The 16,293-nt window shown below is 38.9% G+C and overlaps 1 long non-coding RNA gene across 1 annotated transcript; it reads right to left on the bottom strand.

Moving 5' to 3' along the window:
- Window positions 1-805: 805 nt before the first annotated feature.
- Window positions 806-14,447, bottom strand: LOC108496382. Its single transcript, XR_001874437.1, has 3 exons — window positions 14,367-14,447; window positions 5,963-6,029; window positions 806-948 (listed from the first exon to the last, which is right to left on the bottom strand). It is a non-coding gene; the product is annotated as an uncharacterized LOC108496382 (long non-coding RNA).
- Between the last annotated feature and the right edge of the window lie 1,846 nt (window positions 14,448-16,293).

Below are 16,293 nucleotides of genomic sequence, written 5' to 3'. Positions count from 1 at the left end.
TTTCTTTCTCCTTTCTTTTTTCTTCTTTCTTCTCATTCTTTTTCCAATAAAAGGGTTGCAGTTCTTTAGGTATTTTATAAAATGTCCTCATCCACAGATCAAGAAGGCCTAGAATTCAAAATTCTCAGTTCCTGCATGAATTCCAAAATTATTTTGCTTTTGTGCTTATAAGTAAATGGACCTTCATCCTGGGCATAGGATGTGTCCTGGTTAGTGTGGTATCCCTTTGGCCTTGACAATTTTCATTTCTGGTTATTATCAGAGTTATTATAGATGCACAGGCTGATTAAAACATAAAACTGTGCCCTGAGGTACCTTTTGGTTTTTAGCTCACAGACACAATAGCCTTGCAATGCTTCTGTGTACCTTCTGTGGATTCCTCTCATGCTTCAGCCCTCCAGGGGCCAAGGCAGTCAACTCAGCCACCACCAGGACATTACTTAACATCTCAGCATTTTAAGACATTTGGGCATTCCTTCCCAAGCTTTAAATGAGAAAGACATGCCAGGAAAGACATGCCAGGAACTTAATAAAGGGTTTCTTTACATTTCTCTCTTGAACAGATATTTTTAAATGTTCTCTGTGATTGGCAGCTGTGTGCAGAAAGTCTGCACTGTGTCTGGAGTGGGGATGACATTGTCCCAAAATGCAGAACAAAAGTGCAGGACCGCTGTGAGGAGGTTTAAAAATCTCTGTATCTGGCCATGCCAAGGATTCCCCAGGTTGAGAAACACAGAAAAGTAGAAATGTCTCAAAAAAGGGAACAATTTAATGCATTTACATTTTTATTTAAAAAGCCATTTACTTGAAAGCGAAATGCTCATTGGGTTTGATGGGCATTTAATGGCCATTGTCCCACTCTGAGTATTGGCAGGGGCACAGCAATGATCTCTCTGCTCTGGATCTGGGTTCCAGATGGAATGGGTGAAGTCAAAACTCATCTTCCTGCTGAAAAGTGAAGAAGAAATCAGTTTGAAGAGTATATCTGCACGTGTTAGATATTTTTTTCTCTCTGAATCACTAGGTTTTTATTCCATAAAGTATGTAGATGACATGTAAATGTTATGTAAATTGGGTCCATAGTCCATTAAAGCGCAATATTATAATCACTAATACCCTATAGGCATGGACAGATCAACCAACCAAGTTTTATTTGATCTTTGTCAGAGGCAGTGAGCCCTTTTGTGCAATATTTTGTGTACATGCCTTTATTGTGAAGATCATAATTTCGAAATGTGCCCGTTTGGGATAAATAGATGTTGTTGATGTGCATTTCTGCAGTGAAGTTTAGCGAGTACATTAGTACCAAAAAGACATTTTATAGACTGACCAAAAGGAAGGAATCCCTCCTTCTACTGAGAGTTTCCATCTGAAGTGATCACCTAATCAGTAGACTTGAACATCCTCCAATTGCATACAACCCTTAGCCTTCAACACCTGCCATTTTCACTATCCAAATTAAAAAAAAAACAAGTGTATACAAAAAAGAAAAAAAGGACTGGAGGGCTGTTTGGCCCTTGCCTAGGAAAAATATATTCCTTACTAATTGGCATAACACTTAATAAATATTAACTGGTTTACACAGCCCTCCCGTTTACTTAATGAAATGGTAGATGAGGGGTTAATGGGTTAATTGGGGAAAGGAAATGAATCTTCAAATGTATCAAAATCTGATAAGTGATTTAGCCTAATTAATAATTTACATGTCAACATTTTTCTAGTTGCTACATGCATTTTGGAGGATAAAGGTAAAAATAAAAACAAACAAAAAAAGGTAAATTCACAGCAAATTGAAAGCAGCAACTGAAAGGAATGTGGAGCTCTGTATATTACAACTACTTTCTTGGGGTTTTTGCAGTTGTTCTTGCAATATTCAATGGCATATAAGGTGGTAAATCATAGGATCACAAAATAGTTTGAGTTGGATGGGACTTTGAAGATCATCTGGTTCCAACCCCTTGCCATGGGCAGGGACACCTTCCACTATCCCAGGTTGCTCCCAGCCCCATAAACATTTCCAGGGATGTGTCAGCTCGTAACCTTGTCTTGGATGCTTGTTCAAAGGTGGAGAGAAATTGGATCTCCACCAGTAGGAGCCATGCCAAATACTGAGCAGAACATAAAATATTCATGCAACCAGTTCTGGAATATTAATTTTATCTTAATATTATTAAGATCCAAGTTCATAACATTAAAGATATCCAGGCTCATGATCAGAGAATTGTCAAGCTGAATTCTAGGATATATGACAATTATATGCAAACTAGAAATCAGACACAGTTGTCTGGGGTGTCAGGAAAAAGTGACATAGTTAAATTAGAAAGGCACTACTAAATCAATCTATGCAAACCTGATCTTGAACACAAAATAGACTCATCTCTCCATAGCCATACTGAAATTTGACTGTATTTTGTGTTATGCACTGCATGATACAATACATCCATAAAATTTACATATATTCATGCAAGTAGATCCATATCTTTAATTCTCCTTTAAAAATAATTAACCTTTAATTATGTAACAACATTTCTGAGCTATATGTGAAATCTTTAAATGCTTGGTTTTCAGATTTCAGAGAAAACAAGAGAAGGTGGAGAATTCCTGGAGAATTTAAGGATATACAACTGATCCTGAAGCTTCTGTTAGATATAATATCATCTTTTTCAGATAAATTTTTATTTTTAAAGAATTTTTCCCTCTATTGAACACAATTGGTTTGTTCCATCCTGAGATAGCCATGTCTTAGTAGTGGAAATAGCAACTCCTTCATATATCCTGAAACAATAGGATGGGATATGTAAAGCACAAAAAGATAAAGAATTGAGTATTAAGAGTTAAAAATTTTGGAGACCTCAGTTGTTTCAGAAGGGGAAAAAAAAAGTTAATTTTCACTGAGAGATAAGAAATTCCTTTGTCTTAAAATCTTCCTATTTTGAGGGCTTCTATCATGTTTGCTGGTTAAACCACGTCTTCTTGGCTAAAGGATTATCAGGCATTTTGTTTCTTTGAATGATGAGAGGACAGAAGATGCATTTCACTATCCTTAAACCATCCCTGACACCACCAGATGAATGTCAGGTCTAGTCAAGAGAAACAGGAATGATAGGCATTCCTCTGCCTCCTTGAACAACTTACTCTATTGGAAATGACATTTACCCCTCATGAATGGGTCCTGCACAAAGGCTTTTGTACCACAGATGTGACACAAACTTCTTTGGAACTCTCCAGAAGGGCATTTCTCACGTGCACGAGACGGGTTTCACCTTGCAAAAAACCTCCCGTCATTTTGGTTTAGTGAAGAAACTGAGGTGCTTCACTTAAAGAATATGTACCATAGCTATAATAAATTCCCCAAGTGAGAAAAATATCTGTATGCATCTATAATTTCCAGACTGTGTCTTGTTCCACCATATGACAGGATTGAATTAGGAGGTGCCTAAGCTGGTTTTATTAAGATTTTTTTATTAGAATAATAGACCTGAATTTTGTGTTAGTAATGGAAAAAATTTAAAATAATTACAATCCTGGATTTGTAGGACATTTGCAACAATAGATAATGAATTTATTACTTGTTTTCCTATTTAGCTCATCTTTGCCTGCCTGCCTGCTTCTTGTCTCTGTCTGTCTGTCTATCTGTCTATTAATCTTCCAAAACAATTGTGAAGTGCAACTGAAAACACAAAGCTCTCATTCTGGGCTTTGTATACCCAAAGAAGAACTTAAGTGTTAGTTTAATACTGACATTCCTCTGGCACACAATTTATAAAACTTTTCTTCCTTTCCTATAGACTTTGACTATGTGCCCTTGTCAGGACATGTGAGGTCACTGATGTTGTCAAAGATGATCTTTGTCAGTTATTGAAATGAGAACTAATTTGACCTAATCTAAGCTGACAGACAAAATGGTTCATTGGTAAAACAAGCCAGTTCCAGAAACTGGTGCTAAAGAAGAGTACACGAGCAAAAAATGTGGGTTTACTCTCTTGGTTCAGGTTTTGAAAACTGGGCTTTTAATAGGGTTTAGTATAATGCATCCAGCCAGAGCTGGAGAAGAATGTGACATATCATACTTCTTACACTGTATTTACACTTTACATATAGTTTCTTGTAGCTTGTTCTTTTGTAATTTTACACAGTTAATTTCATTGCAACAAAATTAGCATTGTGGTTAGTGATATCAACGTAGAGTCCAGAAGATACTGACACTGTGACCAGGAAATTGCTCTGCAAATCTATATCCCAGTAAATTTTATCCTACTGGAATAGAAAATAACTGCTGTGTGGATCACATAAACCAGGAATCCTTGATCCCCACTGTGTCAGAAAATAAGTTGATTTTCTTAAAAGGGATAAGGCTGATTGGCTTTTCTTCAGGTGATAAACTTTGCTGAGCAGAGCTCTGTGCTCTCTGCACCCAGCCCCAGCTATCCTGCCTCTGTGAGTAAACTAGAGATGAACTTTAGCACTTGTGGGATTAAGGCCAGGGCTGACAGGCAGTGTAAAGATTAATGGGAGTCTGCATGCCATTAAAATTAATCACTTAAAATTAAAGATCCTCTATCTTCTGCTGCCCCTTGATTGCTGTTGATATGACAGTGTCATAACTGATCTATCCAGCTCGTGTTTATCTCTTCATAGATAAATTGAGATATTCCATTTCTGCACAGTCCCAGCATGATCTGAACCCAGTAGTTTTCACATACAAGTGCACATTCCTTCTGTAGGGCTCTGATTTATAACAAGGAAGGGAAAAAGGCAAAGATAAAATAATATTAAACATTAGCCCCTAATATTTAGGAAGTGGCTGCCTTTCCCAAGGATCCTGTAAAGCTTTATGAACATGACATCTCTTAAGCATTCCCTTCACCCATCAGTGAAACACAGTCACCTAAGGCTGCTCAGCCTGCTCTGAACATTTTCCCTTTAAAGAGCTTTGAATGGAAATTGGCTCTTTGTTCAAAGTGAGAATGTTTATGGAAAATATTCATCTCATTGAATAATAAAAAAAAAAATGTTGTTTTCTGCTGTCAAAACAAGCTTGTTTTGTTGTTTTTGCTTTGCTTCGGTTTGTTTTCTGTCTCAAGACAGACAACTCTTAGGAGTACATTTAGAGGTAAAAATGCTTGAGGAAAATTTTTGCAGGGAAAAAAAATGGCAAATTTTTGTTAATTGTTGAAACCTTGGTGTTAATTACTGATACCAAGCTGTGACACCTTGATCTGATAGATAAACTATGATGTATAATGCAAAAGGAGAATTTAAGGACCTTATCACTGAATACTTTATATTTCCTAGTCGTTTTGGGCAAGTCACAGAATCTTCAAATATTAAGGTTTTAATTCAGCAATATACAGTTTAGCAGTAATAATATTTTAACAATTCAAGAATAAAAATAATTCAATCATTGAAAAGTTTTGAAAAGTGGGAGAACTATGCAAAGGTCAAAGCATCAAATAGGTTACTTAGGGCTGGCAGTTTGCTGGCACAAAGGAAAATGTCTAAGAAAAATATAGAGAGATAATAAAAAGAAAAGGTGCTCTTTATATAAGAGCTGACCAAACTGAACTCTTTTACTTAAATAAACAAACAAAAATTTCATTTCTGATCAATTGCATTGATTTAAAAGCTGTAAAAAAAAATTATATATTATTTTAAATTGAAGATTCTTCTAAGTTAGAAAAAAATTAAGGTACTATATTTTCAGTTTATAGATTTTTCCTCACAAGTGCACACCATCTCAAAAAATAAAAATATTAAATATTTCATTATTCACTGATAATATTGAGGTCTTTCTAAGAAAAACTTCCTTTCAGATCAAATTCTGAAAATCCTGAGAAATATTCTATCATATATATCTATACATATAGATAGATAGATAAAATAACATATATAATATGTTATATGCTTTATATGGAGAAATCGTCCTAAGACTGTTTGATGTGTGAACATAAAAATTGCTTACATTCCCTCAGAACCTAAAGTAATACTGGGGTTTCTTTGAAGTCCTTTTTTTTTTCTGGCACCTTGGCCTAAATCAGAAAGGTTGGTAAAGTAGCTTTAAATGCTAAAAAACAACTGACTTGTTTCCCTGGAACAGAAACAGTTTCAGGGTGTTCCTGTGTATCAACAGAAGACACTTCTCTGTTTTAATGTTTTAGTGACTGTCATAATAAAGGCAAGGGGATGCCTTCTGATATTGGCAAACAGAGATTAAGGCAAATAAAAAAGCCATATCAATGTGTTTCCCTTTTTTTCATTCAACACATACAGTGCAAAAATCTGTTTTCCCAATGTGCCCACGTGTCTGAATTTGTATGTATGTATTTACAGCTTTATGTGACATGGATTCTTCTCCAGGCAGGCTCCTGTATTATGCATCAGATCCATTCTCTGGACTGTTTTATGGTGTGTAATTTCCCCTTACAGTACAACAAGTCAGATTGCAGCAGTGATATATTTAATAAAAAATTAGATACACTTCCACCGCCTTGCTTTTCTTTTTTTCCCCTCATCTGTGATCCTGACCATGTCAAGTTAGTGTTTAAAATAAAATGACTCAAATCACTGCCGAGTAAGAAAGATACTCTGAATGCTATGGGTTCATGAAGAATGAAGATGTTTTGCAAAGTGCTAATGCCTGGCACACTCCTGAGTTATGGGTCACCAAAGAGGCAGAACACTTACCCCAGGGACACAAGCTATCCCTCACCTAATACATTTCCCAAAAGTGCAATGTGCTCATAATTTCTGGATGTCTGTAAACTCAGAGTTATTACTACTGCTATAGTTTGGTTCAGGATTTCTGTCCAAACTCATCTTGCTGGGAAATCTCTCTGTTTCCCCTTGCAATTAGTGCACAGGTTAAAAGGTCAATCAAACAAATAAGCCAGCAAAATACAAACCCCCTTCAACCCTATAAAACCAGTCACTTTTCTTCGGAGGAGGAGTGAAAATGGACACCTTCTGTCATGGTCTGAAGATCAAAACCTTTGGTATACTGGAGATCCAAGCTTGGGAGTGCAGGTGTTGAAAGCAGTTGTCTCATGTGTACTGAAAGGTATTGCCAGCATCTTCTACCCACCACCTCCACCTTTTTTCCACTGTAGTTCCAGTCTCAATTCATTGTGCAGTAAATCAGTCTTCAAATTCACATATACCCAAATCCATATGTAAGGCTGATGGTTGTGATTCTCCTGTCAGAAAGTCCTGTCTTCTCTCTCAGTATTGATCAGTGTTACTAATTCACCAACTTCTTCAATAAACTCCTGTCGTGGGGCAAATGCCTCACATGCTTTTATGTTCTAACACAAAGAGTGGATACCCACGAGAATTAGTCTGGGTAAAGAACTACCTGAGACACAAGGACTGGACCTGATCCAAACCAACCAAGTAGCTGGACTTGTGCTGATGGTTGGCTGGACTATATGATATCCAGAAGTTAGTTTCAATCTGAACTATCTTATGAATTTATGATTGATATTCTATGCCTTACTTCAAGCTGACAGCACAAATTTCTGTTCTAATATGTATTTTTGTGTGTGTGTGTCCAAAAGAAGCAAAACAGACACTCTCAGGTAAGAAGTTATTACAAAAAAGCTCTGAGGCAGGAACTGAAGAACTGCTGGAGAAAAGACTGAGAAAGTCCCAAAGGACACAAAAGCAGAGACCATGAAAGGCTCACTAAAGCTAAGAAAGTAGCAGGGGCACAGAGCTGAAAGAATCTTGATGTCTTTTCTAGGCTGGAGGATTCAGACCTGTCTTATAGAACACAACAACCTTCTCTTCAGTATATTATAACAATAGGCACAGCTGCCCTTATGAGATTGAGACTCACATGAGCTGGGAATTATGTGCAGTGATGCTTTATAGACATGAGTGGGTCATGATATGACAGTGAATATACAGCTGCATCTACACTAGGAAGTAAAAAAGTGCTAATATATGAACATGGGAAAAGCATCTTGGTCCTTCCTGCTAAAATGGTAGTTTGCTGCCTTTTCTACTTTTAACTCGTGTGATTGAACTTCTTCTAAACCATTCCTGGACACCATTTGGGAATTAACACAAGCAAGAGACTTTTTTTTTTTTTTACAGTGGGTACATCTTCTTTTGGAGGTTAAAAGAAACTAATAATAGAAATGTATTCAAAGAACTGGTCCTGGCACTGGTTAACTTATAGTTAACTTGTTAATACAGTACCCAACCACTTCATTGACTCTCAGAGAGGAACATGGATTGAGATCCAGGAGTGGAGAGAGATCTGTTTTCAATGTCTGTGTTTTTCCCTCTTTCATCTTTTAGAAAGTGCTTCATGGAATAGCAAGAAGACACAACTGTGCTTAGACATGATTCATATTTTACCTCCTTTAGAGCTACTACCTGGATCCTTGGTGACTCCCAATATCATCCACAACGGTTGGCATTCAGGTAGAAAAGGCAAAGGAAGTAAAGTTAAGCAACCAGATCAAGAAAGTCAAGAAGATGATGCCCCTTCTGGCCTTCAGTTCTTTGTCCAGAAGCATGAAGTCTCCCATATTCCTATCCTATAGTTGCCAGCAGATGTTCTAGGGCATCCAGACATGTGTCGACCATACAGAAGGACCACAATTCCTCTTTATATGTAATATTTCCATTTCAAAAAGTGAGATAAATGAATCTCACCCCCTCTGGACTTGATGAATGGGGTATATCATAACTATTCATAGCTGCCAGTAGAGCATAAAACTGTTTAGGGAATCTTTTCAGGACAGAGGAATATGCACTTCATCAGAGTCTAGGAAGTTGAAATCTATAATACATGTGGGACAATGAAATCAGGTCATTTAAATTACTCTACTTAGCTTTTATCAGGCTGTTCGGATTGGTCTGCGATGGGCTGGAATAAAACTGGACACTGTGTTTTGATGGAGTCATCACTTTTTGAAGTAAAATGAGCCAATCCATTTAGAAGGATCAGAAGCAGACAGGTAGTCAGTCAAGTGGCAGGCTTAATCTGGAGTTGAGTCCCATGCCTTCAGGAAAGGAGAGAACTTCAAGAAACCTGTACTGTGTAGGTATACTGTCAGGAGATTTTGCAAAGGTCAAGGAGACCAGCACAGGTATATCTTCATTAAGGGCTGGCTTTAAGGAGAAAAATATCTGGGATTAAGAGGTCCATAGCAGGGTAAGATGCATTCTTTGTCACACCACGAGACAGGGCTGCACCTGTGGCAGAGGTTTCCCATCCACCCAGCTCATATCTGTAGGAACACTGGTCTGTACTATTTATGTGTGCCGGGCTCTTCCTCCTGCCTGTGGGTGTGGGACAAAGTCCCAGCTGGAATCCATGGTGGCATTCCCTTCTCCATCCAGTGTGGCCACATCTGTATTGCTCCCTGGGAACCAGTGGGACAGGTGTTTTTCCCAGAATAATGCTGGCTTGTTCAGCATTGCTCCTTACCTCCACCTCCTCTTGCTCTCACAGACACTGTGCCAGCACCCTCAGACCACCTCTTAGCGGCATTTTCCTTTTCCCATGGAAGGAAAAAAGGTGCAGTGCAGAGCTCATGCCTGGCAGGAGCTTGCAGCTGAAAACCCTTCCTTTGAACCACTGAAAACGGAGTATGAGTTCCACCAAAAAATGAAATGCTCTTCAGATGCAGCAATTTGTGACAATATCAGAGCAGGGCTGTTGTCAGCTGCCTGTTATTCTGTTTCATAGTGGAGCTTCCCCAGGTGCATCCCCCCCAGCTAAGGTGTGGGACCCTGCCGAATACCAGATCCCTTTGTTGCACATTATCGTGTTAGCTGAGCTGTCACGAAAGTTGCCAGTGTAGATGTAGAACACAGGGATTAATCCAATTAAACCTCCACTGACTTTTCCACATTCCTCCTGTTGAAGCCCGTATCTCTTCACAGGTAGGTGTTAGAGCATGGGTAAGGTTAATCAAATGGTGTTTGTGGAATGGAAACCCATCAGAAACCCTGACATAATGAGAGGGAGAGAGGGAGGGAGTGATTAGCAGCTAAGCTTTAACCCACCATAGCGGTGATCCTTAACCTTCTGGTGTCAGTTTTAATTGTAAGGATGGACTTTAAAAAAACCCAAAACATAAAAGTTTTGCACTCCCTGACTTGGAGTTTACAAATAATACAGGTCTTAGATTTTTTCCAGCATCTGAAGAAGAGACCCCTAAAGACTTAGTATGGTTTATACAATACAGGCTGATATGAATAACAGCTTTAGTGAGGAAAAAATTATATCTGGGAATTAAAACTAACAAATATGCTGAGATTGAGATTTATGTAGTCACATAATGACACAGATGGTAAATTTTACTGATATATATTTTTCCCTGGTGTAGAACACACAGTGGCAATCCAGCATGACAGATTGTATCCTAGGCTAAAACTGTGTCAGACACACAGTAATCAGAAGATGCTATCATATAATTTGCACTGGGGCCAGCCTGAATCTTGTAAGTGTTCTTTGTTCAGCTGCATTGAGTTGTTTTTCAGCTGGGGTTGCCTTCTGTAAAATAATTCTTATAGTTTTTCTGTTACTAATGGTTTGGTTTTTCTCACTAGTTTCCAACAACAGTCCCCTTAAAAATTAACCATTATTGTTATTGTTATATAACACATAATAATACTGAATATTATTAATACTACTGATTCCAACCAGTGAATGACTTCAGCCTGATCTGCAACCAGATCTGAGGTCAGATACAGAGATTTAAGTCACCATTGAATGTGCAGAGCTAGATATGAGATTCATTTCTGCTAGTTTAGCCATTTAGGCTAAATTAGACTCTCTAATTAGGCTCCTGCTATTGAAAAGGTAAAAGAAATGTTTCTCCAGAGACTGTTTTACCTTATCCCTTTCAGAAATTTATTTTAGGATGGGCAAACAACCCTGTGAGGATGTTTGCCTCATCTCCAAAAGACTAACTTAAATGAAATATGTAACATTTCAATTGCTAAAGTAAGAGAAGAATAATCTTTTCTGTGGTGGAAATGGTGAAGACTTTTCTCACACTAGTTGTACTTGGATCTGGATTTTACAGACGTGTTGAAATTGGTATCAACAGTTGTCATTCTGCAAAAATTTTTATGTGTTTTTTAATTCATGTGGTGTGAATGATCTTCCCAAAAGTGATTTTTTTCTCAGTGGGTCTCAAGCAAAGAAAAGACTTGGTTGTTTTTTCCATGAAATCTCAAAATCTTAGGTTCAAGTTCATTACACAGCCTTTCCTTTTCCCTTATTTTAGGGGAAGGATGAGAAAGAACTGATTATAAAAGGAGTTTTTCACTCCATAAGAGCCTTCAAGGTAAACTTTTTTTAAATATCTAAACATTTTCTTTCTGTGGTCTTTGTACTGAGCAAAGGTTCAGAAGATGCCAGAAGACGGTTTTTGAACAATTCCAGGGATGGTGACTCCACCACTTCCATGGTCAGCTACTCCAATGCTTAATCACTCTTTCTTTACCTTCTGCTCCCCATTTCTTACAGCTCTGGTGTGAGCAGGAACTGAAGATGGAATCTTTCCCAAGCACACAGGCAGCAAACCCCATTAAAGCCCATTAAAGGTACAACAGTCCACCCAGTAGGATCAGGCCACCACCTAACAACTACCTTTCCTTGAGTATCTTTGCTCAGCAAGGAGTACTCCATGTCCTGCTTTACACAGATGCCACCTGCTATTTCTGCCTGTTCTTGGCTCTCATTGTAATGAATTGGAGCCATAATGGAGTAATCTATGAACCTGCAGCAATAACAGTGATAATACAGAAAAAACAGTCTTAATTTTTAATGTCCCCACACTTCCTTTGTTCAATGGGGGTGTTAAAGAAAAGAAATTAAACTGCAAGAGCTAGAGCACGCTGAAACTATTCCAAAAGGCCAAAGACAAACTGATGGCACAGTAATAATGGCAGTGCAACGATGCACATTTATGTGATGGCTTTCACAGCTGTCAAAATCCTTAAAAACTTTGTAGGCAAAGTGTTTTTGCGGGTAAGGTACAGGTGAGTTTTCATGGATTTCTAAATATTTTGGAGATTGAGTCATGGAATCATAGAATGGTTTGGGTTGGAAAAGACCATAAAGAGCATGTAGTGCCAACCCCCTGCCATGGGCAGGGACACCTTCCACTGCCCCAGGTTGCCTCAGCCCCTGTCCAATCTGACCTTGAACATTTTCCACAAACTCTCTGGAAAAAATTGACTCCTTTACTACTCAAAGACTGTTGGATGTTGTAAAATCAAAAGACTGATTGAATAGCCTGACAAAATTAATGTGATTTTAGAAACTAAAAGAGGAGGCCAAAGCTTTTACAGATGGGCTTGACTTATTTATAGAGGGCTGAGGGCTCTGTGATTTGGCAGAAAATGATGCCCAAAATCTCATTTTGTGGAGTTGGATCTACATGATTTCAGATTGGAAACAACAGCAAAATGCTTATCAATGATCATAATTAACTATCAAATCAACTCACCCAGGGATATAGGAGATTCTGTGTTTCTTGAAGTGCTTAAATCAGAAAAATATGCAGCTTGAAAGGGTACAGGGTAACCCAGAAGTTATGGGTCAGACATAAGAATAAAATTATAAGGTCTCTTTTTGGGAAAGAAACAACCAAGATGATTGTAATGGTCCCTTCTGGCCTAAAAATCTAAGTATATGTGAATCTATTTATTTATTTATTTCCAAAAGATGAGGGAAGGGGACAAGTGGGAACATCAGAGATGTATTTGTAGAATAAGCTAAAAATAAGGCTGTTTTTTCTGCTCTGATATTTTGAATGTACTGATTTAATTCTGCACTTGTATATGACTGCTATAAATTAGTAGCAGGATGTAGTAGCATTTGTAATTAATAGTAATAATAAATGAGTAATAACATTTTTTTTCTTCCAATAGTTATCTGTTCACTTCTGCTACTTCTTCTCCTGTGAGCACAACAGTTTCTTAGAACACCTGGATATTTTAATTTGCTGTATTTTGATGGTATTGTCATTTAAATATGACAAACTAAGGGACTCAAACCCTCCATTTCAAATGCTTCCCATTTCCCCATCATTCTCTTGGTGTCCTTTCAGTGGGAGGCAGTTTGCTTAAGGAAAGATTTTAATCCTGATGTTTTAAATACTTGTGATGTATATTTACATTTATAAATACAGTTAAAAAATATGTTAAAATTTGTTCATATTTAGGTGTATTTATATGTGAGAGCAGAACTTGAATATATTTCTAAAATTACTAGTTTTTATATCTCTGTTTGTATGTGCAACAGAGTTGGAAGTATCTGTTGGAAGACAGATACACAGCCAGATCTTGAACCCTTGAAGCAGCCTTGCAATAATGAAGCCTGTTTAAGGGTAAGGCAGTTTAGTTAAGACTTAGAATTTTGCTTGTCTGGCTATAAAAATGCGTGTGATTTTACCGGGCCTGATAGAGATGGTCCAAAGGAAGTTTTATTCTTTATAAAGCCACCTGTTGATGCAGTGCATGTAAGTTCCCAGGGCATCTTTGTGGATGTTCAGTTCTTCTAGTCAAGCAGCAGATCCAGAAAAGGCTAAATTAATCCAAGTACAGAGTGATACCATCCTGGGAATGTTCAAGGCCAGGTTGGATGGGGCTTGAAACAACCTGGGATAGCAGAAGGTCTCCCTGCCCACAGCAGGAGAGTTAGAATGAGATGAACTTTAAGGTCCCTTCCAACCAAAACCATTTTATGATTTTTGATTCTGTGCTCTTCTTTCCCCTAGTCTTGTGTCCACAGATCTCCTCTCTCTTCTTTCACTGAGAAAAGGTGGTGAACAATGGGCATTGGTTGCTAAAATTGATACGTTTCTTGCCTTGGACTAGTTTTCAGTCAGATCACTCAATCCCACATTTGGATTACCTCAGTCAAGGTGGATAGCAGCATGTGACTGGGAGATCCGAACAGAACCATCCAAGCCAGTGTTTGAGGAATATCTACACTAACAAATCGGTAGAACCATTCCTTAGTTATTCTGCAGCCACATGACAAGACACTGATTGCTCCCGTGTCTTACCACACACAAACCCCAACAGTTTGCTGATGCAAATCCTTCTTTCCTGCAAGCCTTGAACTATCACCAGGCACTGGGTGTGTTGGTTGACTTGGATCAAAACCATGGCAGCTTTGCTAAGTGTATTCATAGAGTGATAAGGGACAAAGACTCGTGCCTGTACTCAACTCATGATGGACTTTTTTAATAGATACAGCCAGACTGGTTCAGGCTGCCATGGAAATGCAATCTCAGATCATGGTGGTGTCCATCAGACTGTAGGCAGCAGCTGGCTCATGTGTTTACATCTGTCTGCACTTGTCTACACAGGTGTTAATGACCTTTCCCCACCTGTATGTGCTTGAGAGAGACTGAGTCGTTCATGGTGGAGCGCTGCTGTTTAAGCTCCCCCTAGTTCCTGCTGACTTTACTTCATTCTTCTAGATGTCATAATCACAGAATCGTGGAATGGTTTGGGTTGGAAGGGACCTTAAACACCATCTAGTTACACCCCGTGCCATGAGCAGGGACACCTTCCACTATCCCAGGTTGCTCCAAGCCCTGTTTGACCTGGACTTGAACAATTTCAGGGATGGGGCAGCCACAGCTTCTCCGGACAACCTGTGCCAGTGGCTCACAATGCTCACAGTAAAGGATTTATTCCTAATATCTAATCTAAACCTATTCTCTTTCAGTTTGAAGCCATTCCCCCTTGTCCTGTCACTCCGTGCTCTTGTAAAGAGTCTCTCTCCATCTCTCCTCTAGGCTCCCTTCAGATACTGGAAGGCCACCTCTATAACGACTCATAAAGATGTAAAGTGAATCTTTGAAAAGCAATAGGCACCAATATTGTGAATTACAGGTGAAAAAAAATAATGAACAATAGAAAACCAAGCAAGCAACAACATGGAAAACCTGCCTATAAAAGCAACTGCTCACCCAATACAAGCTGTTTGACTTCAACAAACTGGTGGGAAGAGGATGAGGCTATGGTGTAATTGGGAAAAGTCATATGCTTTCCCACTGATGCCTACTGCATGCACACACACGTGTCTGTGTCTAGAGTCAAAGAATCATTAAGGTTGGAAAAGACTTTTAGGAACATCAAGTCCAACCATGGATATGTGCATACCTGCATGGGCTGTGGCTGGGCCAATTAGCAAATCAGCACCATTGCACTGGAGCAAACCCTGGAATCTGACAGTTTTTGAGACTGTTCTGATGGTCCTTGGCATGCTGGCGATCCAGGCTTGTGCCGTCCCAGACAATTCCCAGGCACAGCTCAGGAGCCAGCACGCACCAGGCACTGTCCCCAGTAGGCAAGTTGGATTTGGCTACTTTATTTTGGAGGTGAGCTTGTTTAACACTAAGGAAATGTCTGGGCTGTGCCAGGTGGCCTCAGGGACGGAGAGCTGATCCTGACACTTCCTTAGCCGACTAGCAGGGATGTAGCCAAAATGTCTGGCAGGAGATTTGTCTTGGTCCCACTTCTGCAAGCTTGCCTGGCAGTAAACACACAAGTCCTTTTCTCCTCTGCTGCAGCTCAGCAGTGAGAAGCTAAAATACTGAATTTTGTTGATCCAGGGATGAGGAGAGAGCTGTGCCTTCAGCATGATGGGAAGAAAAGAAATGAAGGGGCCGATCTGAGACAGAGAGCTTGAAAAACAATATTAGCATCCACTAGCTATAGTCCTGTTCCTATTATGGCCCAAGATTGTCTATCTACAACGAATTTTTGAGGGATTTGGCTTCATCTTTTTTCTGCCTATTGCCACCTGATTGAGGGACTGAGTTCAGATGGGAAAAATGAGGGGAAGGGGTGAAGGCAGGAAATTTTTTGTCAGGTTTTCTTCTCTTTCTAATTAAATACAGACTACTGCTTCTTTGAGTTCAATATATAGTATCAATTTAAAAATAATAATAATTAAAGATTCTACTTATCATTTTATCTCACAGAAGGCTCACAAGGAGTTGTTCCATAGCCTGAGGCTAAAGCTAGCCCAGATATTAGCTGAACCAAACAGGGCTGTCATTGCGAGCCAGTCTGCACCCCTGCGATGTCTAAAAAAAAAAAAAAAAAGTTAAATTAATGCCAAGAGATGAAAGCTGGGAAAGCATCTGAACTGTGCAGGAAAACAGAGATTGGAGAGGAGGACAGGCACAAATACCTGTATTTAGTGATGTGCTAAGGTGGACTTAGATTATGGGTTTTGAGGGAAAGAGCTCAGTGGTTTATCCAGCTTTCCTACAGTGTCTGGTTACGTGACCTTGACTCCCC

The sequence above is a fragment of the Lepidothrix coronata genome, unplaced genomic scaffold, assembly GCF_001604755.1.
Source record: "Lepidothrix coronata isolate B3197 unplaced genomic scaffold, Lepidothrix_coronata-1.0 Scaffold39, whole genome shotgun sequence".
NCBI classification, from domain to species: Eukaryota; Metazoa; Chordata; class Aves; order Passeriformes; family Pipridae; genus Lepidothrix; species Lepidothrix coronata.
The sequence above is the reverse complement of the archived record's forward strand: the minus strand, read 5'-3'. Positions and strand labels throughout refer to the sequence as shown.